Source organism: Sparus aurata, chromosome 6, assembly GCF_900880675.1.
Source record: "Sparus aurata chromosome 6, fSpaAur1.1, whole genome shotgun sequence".
Taxonomy (NCBI): Eukaryota; Metazoa; Chordata; class Actinopteri; order Spariformes; family Sparidae; genus Sparus; species Sparus aurata.
Window position 1 is genome coordinate 30,786,433 of NC_044192.1, and position 14,214 is coordinate 30,800,646.

A 14,214-nucleotide genomic window follows, 5' to 3' on the forward strand; every position below is an offset into this window, starting at 1 on the left:
CTCAACAGCGCACAAGGTTGAGAGATTTTTGAAGGGAGTCTGGGGAATTCCTCTCCCTCTTCATCTCCTCGCTGACCTACAGTCGGTGTGGATGCTTTCACCCATAGTATGTTGATTGAGCTGTTACATTTATTACCTGCACGTGTGTGATATTGTCAGACAGTATGGAATAAGCAGATATTCCAATACTTAGGACATAAAAGGTAAAACGACACAAGCAACTTAGATAGTTGGGTCTCTCAGCACTTCAGTATGCATCAGATGGACTATTACAAGCCTTTAGGTTTTGTGCCAGCAGCTCCACATGCCGTTTAAAAGTCAGACTGCCGTCTAGCCAAAATCCCCATGTAAATAAAAAATGGAACAATTTTGATTTTTAATACCATTAAGTGTGCGGACGGCAGGTGGACGTGGACCAGAACGTCTTTGTTTTCTTGAGAACAAAGTCTTGTCGGTATTCAGCGCAAGATTAAAATTATGCAGAGATGTCTGAAGAGGACAAAGGCAGATTGAAATCTCAAAGTAGTTGAAGAGGAGCCAAAGGCACACATGGCTGTGTCATCTGCATGAAAATGGATATTAAAAGTCTGCGTTGGAGTGATACTTTTGTTTGTGTAGTAAATAGTACACAATCCAACTAGGGGTGTCGCTTCTATCATTTCTGTTTCTTTCTGTCCGCACTTTGTTATAGTGGGTGACATTAATGCGCCTTATCCCTGGCTGCCAACCGCCACACAATGGACCAAGGAGAGAAAGCTGTTAACTGTTCGCTACATAGTGTGTGGCATGGATCTATACCGTGTGGCTGCTACTCATTGATTCCCCGCTGCTGTGCAAAATCATGTCCAAATGACAGACATTTACTGGTTCATAGACTCTCTCTCCACCTCCCTATGCTCAATGAATGTTATTGGTTGGAGAGAAAAAAAAAAGAGAAAACAGACAATAAACAGAACAAGTTAAAATTTTTATTTTCCAAATTGTCATGGTCATATTGTTATTGTAAATTGTTTTGGCCACGGTAACCGTCCAGTGTACGTTGTGGCACACCGTTATTTATCCTGATGGGAGGTTGTTTTCGAAGCCATCAGAAGAGATTGAGTGGATTTCATGCAGGTCTTCAAGTCTTTTTTCGCTTCAAAAAATCACAGAAGACAATATTATTTTTTAAATTCTAAAACAGAAGTATGAGTTTCGAACTTGAGTGTGCAGATTTAAGATGTAGTTTGCGTGCCCACAACGAGGTCCAGTGGGAAATACAAAGCCTCCTTACGCCTGTATTCTGGAGATCGACCCTACAGATGTATTACTTTTTCACTCTCTTTTCACTCAGAGCTTCCACTGGTTTGATCCGCTCCTCTGGAGCTGTTTGTACCTGGGAGAACGAGAGCCATTATAACATCATGGTCTGCGATCAAGCACATTCTCACAGGCCTGAACACATGGCCAGACTGCAATGTGCCTGCGCCAAGTAACCCTTGTTTGAACTCACTGTAGGGCTCTGAGGCAAATGTATTGCTCAGAACAGTTGACCATATTATTTATGTAGAGTGCAAATAGTAAAGGATCCAACACTGAGCCTTGTGGCACCTCCTTATTTGGCCTGAGCAAGAGTGTTTGAGACCATGCAGGCAGGTGTGATCTATGACTCTGGGGATTATGGGAGGATTTTCGATTTTTCTTATGCAAAGTTATTGATCCCAAGCAATTGACCTGTATATCTGTCCTGATCATGCAGGACTTAAAGATTATATCTTGGTTAGAGGAGACACAAGCTCATCTCAAACTGGAAAAACTCTCCCCACAAGACTTAAAGGATAAGTTGAACCAAAATGAAAATTCAGCCATTATCTACTCATCCTCAAACCAGTGGAAAGTTGTGCGAAGTTATGGAGTCTAAAAAACATTTCTGGAGCTTCAAAACAGTGTGGCAGCATTCTCCTTAACAACTGAAGTAGAATGGACTTCTTTTATAATGTAAAGTAAACAACTGAAAAACCCATACAATGGCCCCATGCAGCTTGTACGATGTGACCCACGTCTTGGTGAGCCCAAAGAAGCCAAACTGCTTTGAACAGACAATACTTGCGTCCTTTTTTAAGCTGAAATCTGCACTGTAGCTGCTCAGCTTAAAGCATTAGCATGCACCCCGTCTGAAGTGGGTGCTTGAGCTTGACAGTATATTCTACATATAGTAGCATACACGCTACACACGCCATGTGGCTTCAGGTTTTAGTGGCTGACAAAATAGTTGCTCATGAATAATTCAATAAGGGGTATTAGGTAATGCACCATTGTAATTTTCCCAATTTGCAGTCCAAACCAAAGGACAAATATCACCAGACATCACCACACTGGCTACTATTTCCTCATTAAAGCTACAGGTGACGTCCCTGATTAATGCCACGCTCAAACCATTCATTTTGCATGAGAAGTAATGAGCTGACAGCACGATCACACACAAGAACACACACAGGATGAATGCGCCGGGGCCATCAGAGTAAGTAATATCATGCAGTGACCTTTAGATATAAATTCAGCTGAGCACAGGATCACATTAAAGTGGAGCTCAGGCTTAAAAAAAAAGCATCCTGGCTCCATTAGCATGTGTGCGACCCCGCGCGATGACATCTGTAAAGCATTAGAACGATTTGAGGGGAATCCATTTGCTCACAGTTGCGGTGAGACAAGCAGATTATGAACCCTGTGTTTGTCGTATACATGCGGCAGCCGAGCGTGGCGCGGCTGCTCCTGCTCAGGCCCGTTGCCACGTCCCAAAGTGCATGGCAACCGCAGCAGAGCAAAAATGAGATGTGAAGGGGGTGAAGTAGAGCCCCAGAATGAATAATTGCTCTTCAGGCCAGAGCCTCAAAATCTAATTCATCCCTCACATCTATTGAACCTCCCGTTTTTAAAGAGCGTGCGGCCTGACCATCATCGTAACATTTGTCTTTTTATCGTAGAAATCACATCTCTCTCAGTGGGAGGCTGCTTTTTTTTTTTCTCAGTGGAGCGCTGTTGGGCTGTAGAAAGCTGCAAGAACTGTCCTCTAGAATCAATTTGCTCCAGGAGTGTCCTTCACTTTGAAGCACCACCGTCTTAATGCACTCCTTCACATGATAGAGCTGAATGTTCTTCAAACCCTGGAGCAGGAGGCAGGGCAGACCCGACCCCAGTTATTCAAGGCACTAATTTCACACATTTTGCAGATTTGAAATCTCTGAAAAGAACTAATCCACGGCCAAATATGCTCTTTTATCTTTATTTTCGCTTGCTTATGCGACATATGAGCCAAAAGCTCATTATCATGCCATGCAGGTAGACAACATCTAACGGCACGGGGCTTTGCTGGGTTGATTTTCAAACAGTTGAAGTCGTCCGCCAGGAGCACGAGCGTCTACCTTCAAAGCCACCCTCGGTGAGGTGAAGAGAACGGTTTGTGGGCAGGAAAAAAGCTCTTATCTGTACACCTCTTCTCTGGCTGAAGACAGATGGCCCGCTCCGGCCCTGTCAGAGGAATGAGGATGTGGATACTGGCTGTGTGCAGCAGGACCAACGCACACCGATTCTTTCAGTGAAGGCAGAGGGAAATGTCAGATTGTCTGCATGTCTCAGGACGGTTTCTTCGTACAACAGGCTGTTGTGCAGAGGAGGAGGTGGTTTTCTGTGTTATGTATTGCACTACTCAAAGCAGCTACTGTACAGGGGGTCACATGGAGAGGATTTTGAGGACTATTCAGACAGAGGTGACACAGCTAGGGATAATAACCACCTGTGCTCTAACAGCACGCTTTAAATTCTGTGCATGGCACATTCTTCACCTCGCACCAGCACATTTATCCTCAGTAATTAAGAATGGCATACTTGTAAACACGTCTAGTGATGGATCAGACGCCGGCTAGTTCAGCACCATGGACAGCACACACAGAGGCTCACCTGTGGCTGTATCACCTGTGAGAGTGAGAGGGAAGTCACTGAAGCCTTGTCCTCCACATGTGGAACATAATCTTACATGTCAACGCCTGAGAATGGTTAAAGGAACAGTCCGCTCAAAAGTAAAATTCAGTCATTATCTAGTCGCCGCGATGATGACGGATATTGGATGAAGTTTTAAAGTCCACTAAACATTTCTGGAACTTCACAGCAAAACACTGTTGCAACAACTGAAGTAGATGGGCTTAAAAAAACATTGCTTACATCCTGTGTGCTAGCCGCTTTAGCTTAGAAAAATGGGTGTAAATAACATCTTGGACTATGCCCGACAGAATGCTTCAACCCTGATCCAGAAATGCCCCAGAAATGTTCTGTTGACTACAACCTGACCTGAGGATGAGTAGACAACTTGATAATTGACTGAATTGTCATTTTTGGGTGAATTTATCCTTTAATACAGCATTTATCATAACTCTCGCACTTGTTTATGGACTCACAAACAGCAGATTAATACTGAAATTCATCCATCGCACCCCTGATTATAGACCGAGCACAGAAAAATTTGGCTGCTGTACTCCAGAATTCCACAATCCAGTTCCAAGAATGAATTGATCCCAATATTAAAATACTGTAGCCAATGATCAGTGTATTCCTTTGTGCCACAGAGCTCAATTGTTGGCCAAAAAACGTTAATGACTCATCAATAAGCCCGACCGGAGGGCGACAAGTTCCTTTACCACCAAAAATACGGCCAATATAGTTTAAGGGGCGACGTGACCACGCAAGGTTTTCCAGGTTTTATAGAATTTAGCCTCCGTAACGTGTGTTCTGCCCTCCCTGCCCACAGTGTTTATTTTACTCTCTTGCTTCTCACTCAGTGCTTCCAGTTGTTTGAGCTGCTGCTCTTGAGAGATTTTTTGCCTGGGATAAGAGGAGCAGTCTAACATCTCAGGAGTACCAGAGTGTGTGGAAAAGAGGCCCAAACACATGGCTGTGCTTGCACCATCACCATCACATGCTTGCCTCCACAAAGAGAAAAAAAAAACTCTTGTTGGAATTCACAGCAGGGCTCAAATGTATGACTAACACAGCTTTTTCATCAATAAATCATGCTTATATTCTTCCTTCAATCTACCCTCTCTGAGGTTTTGCAACATCTTTACACTTATCTTATCTTATCCCAAATTTCCCTGGATTTATTCATGATGTATAGTCTTGCCATTAGCGCTCTCAGTCTGCCAGTATGCTGTTCTCTTTTTTTGTGCTCTCAGTTCCTTTCTTAAGAGCAGACAAGCAACAACAACAACAACGACCAAAAGTTTTTTGGGGGGGCGAATAAATCAGCAACTTCAATCCAATCGTGTTTGAAATTTTTGCTGTATATTTTGTGTGTTTAGAGCCAGTCTTGTTCTGGCTTTTGTACGAGGATGTAATTCTGGTGTTCAACCAACAGTTTAACACACATCTCTCCTATTATCACCGGTCATTCGCAGGCCTTCATGGTGTTTCCTCACCACATCATGTCCGTGTTCTCCCTTTCTATCCTAGGATTATGTAATATAAGTACAAAGCCTTTTTTCCTTGTTAGCTCACAGTGACACGTTTCCTATGAAGACCTCCCCTCCAGCACATCACCCCAGGTGGCGAAACCCTCAACACGTAATGGCTGAAGCATGAGTGTATCGAGTGCTGCTATTGATCGCCTCTGTTAACTTGTGCAGTAAACACTTTGGTTTATCAGGCCTTGTCATCTCCTCACAGGATGAGACACTGTGCATGCTCAGCTTCAGATGACATGACCAGCTTAAAGAAAGAACACTTTTTGTGCTTGTCAGAATAAATGCGGGCGTTCTAAGTTTCTGCAAACCACGATATGTTATTCATGTTTCATGTTTCAGTTGTTAGAATAGAATACTCTGTACCGAGGTCTGGTGAGGTTAAAGCACAAAGACATGGCTGAAAAATGTCTTGATGTCTCCTTGAAAATGCACTGTAACAATGATTGCGGTAATTTTAAAGTAAATTACTGGCTAATAATTGCAGTAAATTCAAAGTAGTATGCTGCAAGTATTTTATAGATGAAAAATCACAGCAATAGATTACATTTCTACAGTAACCCAGAGACAGTTGTATGGTGAAAATACAGTAGTTTATGTAAAATGACATTAGAAAACTTTAAAAAGCATTGTAATTATACACATTTACCATAAATGTATAGAATTTTACAGCGATGTACTGTGTTTTTATGTTAATCCAGCCATATTGTTTGTTAGCCTGTCAGCCTGTTAGCATGTGTGCCTTAGCCCACCTGTAGACCTATAAGCCTGTTGTTATCCTGTTGTTAGCATGTTAGCCTGTTAACATGTCCACACCTTGTTAGACCACTCATAGGCCTGTAAACCTGCTGTGAGCCTGTTAATCTGTTGGCAGCATGTTAGTCTTTTAGCATGTGAACTCTGTCGGACCTTTCGTAGGCCTGTTAGCCTGTTGTTAGCCTTTTGTCATGTTAGCATTATGTACCTGGTTGTAAAACTGCAACATTTAATTGCTCAATTACCGTATGAGGCTGTACCCTAAATCACAGTATTTTGTTGTACAATTTTTGTTTTTGCAGTTGCTTCAGAATCAAATCAAATTCACAGCATCTTACTGTAATATTCAGAATAAATACCCTTCAGGCATTGCAATAGCATAATTAAGGTAGTTTACAGTCAGAATTGAATGTGAAAGCCTGGTGCTTGTTAACAGGATAGTCTGAAACTCTCTCTTTCTAGGCAGCTGCTGTGTCACACCACAACCATCCCAACATCCTTCTACAAAGAGAAATATATCTGGTCAGAGCATAATATGATATGTATTTGTAGAAATGTTGAGACAATACATACAAAAAACAGAAATTTAACGTATTCGTGGTTTGCGGAAACGCCCAACGACAACGTTTTACACTGGTGACTGGGCTGGCGTGTCATTTTCGATCAATCTTTAATCTCTCAGCAGTATTTATCAAAAAAAGGTTTTTGCTCTCATGACTGCTCGGTGCAAACGATAGCTTTGCTCTGAAACATCAGTGAAATTAGCCTGTGTATGCAGCTGTTGAAGTTCTTGTTTCAAGGTGGTGACAAATATAGGGGATCTTCCAGTGGAGGCAGTGTGTAAAATAATGCCACTATATTGTTTAATATTAGCATTTCCATTTGCAGACTCTCCAGCACCTAGATAGTCTACACTGTGCCGGAGCAGAGCGGCCATAAATATAGAGAAACAAACAAATGCTTCTCTTTTTCAGGTGGTGTCAAGTGGAAGGGGGGTGGGGGGCAGGGTGGTGTTAGAGGTGGGTGCGGGTGTGAAAATGATTGAGGGCCAGACGGGGGCGAAGCCGAGCCCGATGTGACGTGGCATTTGGCCGGCAAGCCTCCGGGAGGTCAGGCTGTCAGGACTGCTGACAGTCAGCCGAGCACGAGCCAAGTGATGCAGCCTGGAGGAGGCAGAAGCAGACGGAGGCGCTCGCTGGTTGGAGCCTCAGCGAAACCACACTCCCTACTCTCATTTAGCGTGACTCACCGTGGGGCAGCGCTGGGAAGACGAGGAGGCACACGGCGGCCAAATTTGTGCCCCCTTGAGAATGTAAAAAATGGTGTGAAATATTTTGTATTTTTAGCAGACGGTTTAGTGCTTGCGTTTGGCCCTGCAGGCTGGGAGTGCCAAACCTTCTCACCCGCCAAGTTCCTGAGGCTGATTTCTTTTATGAAACATCTGAGTGAAGATGCTGATCTCTTCATCTGCTCCCTCTCCCCTCTCTGTTCTGTTTATCTCCAGTTAGCCTCAGAGCTCACGTTGCTGCTTCCTCCGGTGAGGCAAACTTTCCTCCCTGGGCTTATTCAAGTGTCTGCTTTTCTGCTTAGCATGGATTTCTTCTTCATAATGCACCAACGCAGAGGTTACAGTGCACCTCACTGACTGGTGAGATCTGATTTAATTTTCAGAGGACGGACGAGCGAGTGAGACACAGTGCGGGAGGCAGAGCCACTAAAGGACCAATTTGTCCTTTAATCTGTTACCTGAGGCTGTTCTGGTGCACATCACAGACACGCTGCTGTTGAGTTTTACCTCTGTCTGCTCTTAATAATCCATCACAAGCTGTAATAGAGGTTGAGAAACCATCCATTAAAAAGGAATAGAAACATTATTCTTGATCATGACATCACCAAAACTCTAAAACTCTGTTGCTTTGTTGGCTCAGTACTGCATGTTCTCGCCATATCACTCTGGATTTCCTTAGTTATTGACTTGAGAGGCACAAAAGCATCCACACGCCATCTGTATCAGCAGATAAAGACTTAAAAAATTAAATATCAGCCTGAAATGAACAATTCTGGCTGACATGACAGGCTGGTAAGATGATGCCTTAATTATGTAACATGTAATTATGCGACGCAAACCCTTGATTAAGTGGTTTTCCTATTTTGCACAGTGAATGTGAACATTTTGAAAAGCATTGTATGTGCGCATCTGTCAATGGGTAATCACGATAGGGTAATGGCATAATAATACGTTAAAGGGAGACTTGATGTTCTCTGCAGTTGCAATTTGTGCATAAACTGGCAACAACATCTGCAGTCGGTCTGAAATGATTTGGAAAGTATATTCACATAATGACATCCTGGTCAGTGACTGTAGTTCCATAGAATAAAAATCATACTGATATAATGATTCTAACGCATATAATTCCAAATAACAAGAATGGACCAGACACACTCACCTGGCCAGCACACTGTGTTGAATGGTAGCAATTCAGCAGTCTGCTCCTGTTTGAAAAGATCTGAGCCACAAGCAGGCTATAACATGGCCACATGTCAGCCAACAGTGAACCTGTTTGGTGGTTTAGATCAGGAGTGGACCAAGTGCCATCAACCCATGCGGTGGGCCGGATGAACGCATCTTGCGTGGGCCAGATCTGGGCCACAACTATTATGCTATCTCGGATGGAATAACGCAACACACTGGATATACCATTCTGAGAGTTTTATTATCAGTAAACCATATCAACATTCAGATTGAGTCCAAGAAAAATGGATTAAATTAGAGCATTGCTCACCAAACACTCTGAAACTCAACTCAATAAAAAACCATAAGGAGTCCATTTGTCAGGCAGAGATCCACATGAATTTCCCCTTTTAATATGGTGCCAATAATCCCCCAGTAGTCTAGTAACAGTCGACTTTCAACCTTTTCTTAGTAAAAGTCTAGATTACGTGAGTGTGTGTGTGTCTTTGTTTTCCCTCCCTGGCACACTGAAGGTCATTCACTGATCTATTTATCTGCTTGTGTTGCATATCCCTGCGGTCAATAATCAACACTCGGGATGTGCGTGCATGGGCATGTTCAGGAAACGAGCACCCACAGTACACCATCGTCTTCCCTCCCCCATGTCCAAACAAACACTGGTATGACTCCCACTGTGATACATAGTACAGCCCGCTTCCATCCAGATGCTGGCGCTAACAGCCACTCTCTTTTAGCCGCCGACTCGGATTGTGACAGCACAGGTTGAGGGTGAAAAAGGTCAGAGGGAGGAACCGGGCTCGCAGTCAGCCAGCACACCGACTGCGGTTGCCGGGCAGATTTTTGTAGCGTCATATTTTTTCCGACAGCCTGATCACTTTCTCACTTGTTCTTTTTTTGTCTTGTTGTTTTCCACCTCCCTCCCCTCCCATGCAGCAGCCCCCTCTCCATGTAACAGATTTGAAAGGTGTTTCATTACTCAGTCACTTTCCTCATCGGCTTATGTCACACATCCCGGGCAATGAGACATGCATATGAGCACACCCGACCTGTAGGTACTAATTCTCAGTAGCAAAATGAATGAAAAAAATAAAACACCGCTAAAAAAAAATCCCTCCCAAAAACAAGAGTATCTTACTGTATCTTGAGGATTGAGGGCTTTGGAATATGAATAAGCAAACGCACAGTAAGAGGGTTTCTCTGTACTCTGTCAGCTGTGTGTGACAGTGGCAGGGGAACAATCCTGCATCCGATGGAATCGCCCATCTTATCCCGGGAGAGTGCGCAGCCTTTTGCACCACTGAAGAAGCGAATTTGCTCCGCAACACGCACGAGAACTCTGTCTTTAAATATTAATAACATCTGCCTAGTAACCAAACACGAGCTCTCCATGGGACGCTCTACCGCCGCAGAGCGAGAGACCTGTCAAGCTCGAGAGAGGTCAGCTGTTCGCTCAGATGGATGGATTTATGGAGGGCGAATAAAGAGGTGTGGAGAAAAAAAACAAAAAAAAAACGCCGGCAATGAAATTCATATATTCCCACATGAAGCGCCAAAGACAGATCAAAAGCTAACTGATAATCTGCTCTCGCCTTCTCCGCTTCAGTGCCCTGTCTCCTGATACATACGGCAGTGGATATCCTCCTGTGATCACTGAGCACCTGCAGGGTAGAGTTAGAAGAGGGGACCAACGTGTGAATGGATGGTCCATTTTCTCAGGATGCTCTGGTGGGAGTCTCTTCTAAGATTCATAATCTCATTCCAGGAGGCCGAGAGCACGGAGATGATTTCAGCACCTCGGACAGAGCTGCTGAAAAACGTTCCCACCTCGAGAAGCGTTCTCGCTCAGAGCACTCTGTTTTTTGGCTGTTTCTCGTGTATTCTTTGTCCTGGGTGTAAAAGTGGATTTTACTCTTTGAATCTCAAACTTCTTGTTTAGACTTTGATGCTAGGCATATTGTGGAGCTACTGCTCAGAAAAGTTGGAGATTTCTGCAGAATATTTGCTGATTCCAAGTAAAAAAAAAAAAAAAAAAGAAATACAAGGAAAAAAAACAGCCATCAAGAAAAGGTCAGTTGACATCAAAATGCAGTTATGGTTATTTAAATCTGAATTTGCAGGGCTGAAATCCTCTTTTGCAGCCAAATGTCGTGCAAACACGTCCTTAATCCATATAATCTGATCAGTGCTTTTTTTTTTTTTTTTGTACGTCTGCTGAGGCTGAGGTTGTAAATATCGCTTTGTTTGAAACATGTCGTGTGGCCCTGTCCTCCTGGTTTTGTGTTTTTGGTGCTGATTCCAAGCCTGATCTACTTCGACGTGCATGATAATCTGCAGCTGCAGTGTTTGCAATTTGAGACATACAGGATCCACTCAAGTAAATAAAATGACTCACTACTGTAAACAGGACTGCAAATGAATGCTGGTGTTACACACTAAATGTGTACAGAGGTAACTGTCTGCTAACAAATTAGATTTTTTTTTCGTTTTTCGGAGCATAACGTGAGAAAAAAAAGATATGGATAGGTTTCATATTTCTCATTCTTGAATTAGTAGACTGTTGGTTTTAGATCAGAGATTTGTTTATCTTTCACTAATATAGCGTTGTAATGCTTGTCTTAAGTGCTACATGTGTTGTGCATATAGTCTTGTGTAACATAGATGTCATGTCTTGTCAGCATGTAGTAATTTGTTAAAACTGTATTGCCTTTTTGTTTCTTAGATCCTGAATCATGACACTTGCATTATCTAATCTTGCACAGCCTGCTTTGGAAATACTGACACACAACTACTGGCTAGTAATAGTAATACAGATACTCAGATTTACAGACTTCGGAGCTGGTTGATTAATTTCCTTGCACAGCATACATACTCACACAGTGGTAGCACCTTAATTACCCCACCACCCACTCATATATCATTTATAACATATCTTCTCATTTGAAGCATCCATTTCCAAGAAATGTATTACGGTGTTTATATACCGCCTATAAATGCTAAATGTTGAGACTAAAATAATGTATTATTATACCCACACCTTAAAGTCAAAACTGTAACTGTAACAGGGTAAGTTTGAAAACTTTCCAACTGTGTCTCAGTAGGTCAAAGTCTCAACACTCAGATTTCGTCAAGGCCACGCAGAGCTGCACATAACTAAAGGGAAAGTTATGTGCTCCTCTGCCTTCATTTACCCTCTCTCCTGGGGTTTTTTGTCCTTCTCTGGGCCCCGGATCTCACTGTCCTGAGCCTCAGCCTATTATCATCACCTGACCACGGACAACTTTTATTTAGTGCTACAAAGTCAACACGTCGTCTCTATCATTATTTTCTCCTCTAGTGAGCACTGAGCGTTTAGACACGGTCTTTTCAGGAGTTGCTGCTTTGAGGAAAGGTCTTTAGGAAAACACAAGACGGAATCGTTCGGCTAAAATACCACCAAAAAGAATCCATACTTGTGACTGAGTGTCTTTACTCCTCCCTACCTCCTCCCACCGAAACAAGAAAACAAAACGGTCTCCTCAGCCATTTGCGCTACCAGGGAGCTGTTAAAAGAAGTCCAAGGCTGCATATTGTTTTAGATAAATAGCAGATGCCTGCCACCATTAAGCAAGCTCTTAATGCTACACAAAAGTGGTGATTACACCTGCTGGCCCCTCGACGGGCGGAGCACAATGCAGCCCCTTTAAACACATTTGCAAAAGAGGATTGTGTAAATGTTCGGCACCCCCCCCCCCCCATTTCTGGCACTTCAGACAGAAGGAGCTTAAATGCCGACCGCATGGGGATCAAACACAGAGACCACGGACCAAGTAGCAGCCTGGCTAACAGCATGACATCTCACCATGGCCGGCGTGATTGGCTCCCTCATGCCAAAAGGCCATTAAACTGCTCTTGATTAACACTAAAGTCTCACCGCTCTCAAAAAGACACCATCTGTCAGTATTGCTCTTTTTTGTCCACGCACATAATGTTTGTTGCCCATGTGTTTATTTACTGAATGAAGAAGCAGGCCGTGCCATACTGCTGCAGAATATTAATGCTGATCTGCCAGAACTGGTGTGATTACACAGAACAATTGCACATGACGAAGAATTCATAACTGATTCACTGTATAATTATGTGTTGATTAATCCTCAAAGGGCATCCACAGCCCATCAATTAACAATCAAATTAGTAATTATTTCTTGAGAATGGCGCAGTTAAAAATTGATTACTAGTGTTTTTAATTTAGAATGGCTCCTCTTGATCTCGAGTCTCGGCTCTCGGCGTGGTTTGCTGTTGCCCTATTCCAAACACACCTATAAACATAGACAAAAATACCACATTTATCAATGGTTTTGGTGTAGGGTCAATGTAGTCTGTTTGCCATGGTCTGCTGTTGGCATTTTACATCGCTGCAAACCACGGACACGTAACAACTTGTGGGTGTCATATGTATCATGTCAACCTTTCTACAATATGTCTCACACCACGTTCACATTACAGGTATCTAAGCTACAGCTAGGCTGGATGATTGCCAAGCCAGAGACCACTGTTCAAGACAATTTTCAATATTCGTAAGCACGAAAATACCAATGAAGATTTGTAACATGACATCTTCTTGCTGTGTTTGTGATGACGGAACCATTAAGCCACAAATCTTTTTATGTAAATGTACAGTTGCAACATATCTACTGTTTGTAGAAACATGATCACAATGAAAATGCTAAAATGCTGATGCTTGACAGATGCAGTCTGTTGACAAAGGTCACCATCTTAGTTAAAGGTTGTTAATAATATTCAGCCACTGAATGTGGTATTGCAGCTCCCTCTTCCATTGCATTCACGTCACAACACCGCTGTTGTTCGAACCATCTGCCCCTCGAGTGTGTCCAGTTTGTTGTGGCCAACGCTGCTAACAGTATTCTTACACAGAGATAAACAAAACAATCCTTTTGGACCCAACAAACATTGTAAAATTATTAAGTCACAATTATAATAATGTTTTTTTAAGGAAAAGAGCCACTTCAACTATGCACCTTTCTACCAGCTCTGCAGATGTATTATTTAAAAAACGTTATTTTTCTACATTAAATTGTTATCAATATGACCTTCGCAAGTGCCAACACAAAATACCGGATGATAGAAATGTCATTAGTTTTGCACCTAATTGTTCCGAAACATTTCATCTTTCATCTTTAGCTGACGGTGGTGCCAGATGCAAAGTCCGGGGATCAGCAAAGTCAGTAGGATTCATCCTCTGCGGGACATGAATGCCTGTATGAAATTTCAAGGCAGTCCATTCAATCGTTGATGTGTTTCAGTCAGGAACTCACCCGCCTGCTCACCGGCACTGCCATCCCTACGTGCAAAAAAAGCTAGACATTGTACACAGGGCAAAGCAGCAGCTCAAACATGCAGCTGTGGAAGTGTTTCTTTCTGGTGTTAGATAAAAAAAAACAAGCTGACAGCACCAGACATGACGCCGTTACTGGCTCACTAAAATTCTCCTCATTAGGT